General features: G+C 48.3%; 1 protein-coding gene across 1 annotated transcript in view; it reads right to left on the reverse strand.

Annotated features, from left to right (window-relative positions):
- The window catches only part of LOC117824551 (ankyrin repeat and SOCS box protein 2-like), a 10,367-nt gene extending 10,315 nt beyond the window's left edge, over nt 1-52 (reverse strand). The window contains exon 1 of the mRNA XM_034700084.1: nt 1-52. This exon is cut by the window's left edge and continues 18 nt beyond it. The gene's annotated coding sequence lies outside the window, so the exon portion shown is untranslated.
- Nucleotides 53-1,144: the final 1,092 nt, after the last annotated feature.

Genomic DNA, 1,144 nt, shown 5'->3' on the forward strand with positions numbered 1-1,144 from the left:
TTTATTAATCCCTGTGTGTGCTTCCCTGTGTGTGCTTCCCTGTGTGTGCGTCCCTGTGCGTCTCTCTGTGTGTCTGCACTGAGGTCTGCACATGACTCTCTGGGCTGGTGGGGGAGGGGTATTACTTAAAGGTTATTTTGAGGACCTGCAGTCTGAGCCTGTTGCATGACTTTGTTACAGAATCAACTTTCTCAGCCTGCAACACTTTAAATACTCAAATTTGACATTTAAAGCTGGGGTTGGTGTTCAGACTTAGATCCACTTCTTGTTCTGCTGGTTAAAATGATCTTTATGTCCTGATGGTAATCAATACATAATGTGTTCTTAAAAAAGAGGTAAAAAAAGCTGCTATCTACAGCCGGAGTAAACCTGGGAAAACACCAACCAATCCCTGCCTTTAGGGTCCAATTTATGAAACCAATCAGATCCCATCCTGTCGTTCTGCCCGCCTCCCGCAGAGCGTACATGTCCCCTGCCTCTGCTTCCCCTGACTCTACTTCCTGCCCCTCTCGCTCCACCTCGGGCCTGTCCCCTCTGACCCGATGAGGGGCTTTGCTCAGGACTGTAGTCCGGATCAGAGTCTAAGCTCTCACCACGGTGGCTCTGACAAGCAGAAGAATGAATGACATTCAGTAAGTCCTACAGAAATGTAGATGTACTGTAGCGTCCGTCCGGACGCTGTAGGGATGACGAGCCGATTCGTGAACACGTTGATCTTTAATAACCGGTCACTGTCTGCCGTTACCACGCCAACCAACAAAGCAACAATCAATGTTTGAATGAATGAAGAACTTCTCCTCTTGTCTCTCCTCTCTCCCGCTCGCTGTGAGTTGTGAGTGCTAACAGCAGCCATGTTTGTTTGTGTTTTTAACTTTCACTATGAGGACTGGTTTGGAGTCAGTCACCATCATATGGTCGTGAATCAGCGGCGCTCGTGGATGTGAGCAAGGGGGGGGGGCGTCGTTTTGGAGGAGCTCCGAGGGGAGGGGGGGAAGGGGGGGTTAGACGGAGTCCTGAGGAAATGCTACATTCAAATTCATGCTAGTTTTCCGTGACTACCAACCCCAGCTTTAATTAAAAATGAGAAAAAACAATCTGTCTGAGTTGAAACTGAAATATGACCCCTGGCCAATCAGATCCATCT

The sequence above is a fragment of the Notolabrus celidotus genome, chromosome 13 (genome assembly GCF_009762535.1).
Source record: "Notolabrus celidotus isolate fNotCel1 chromosome 13, fNotCel1.pri, whole genome shotgun sequence".
Taxonomy (NCBI): domain Eukaryota; kingdom Metazoa; phylum Chordata; class Actinopteri; order Labriformes; family Labridae; genus Notolabrus; species Notolabrus celidotus.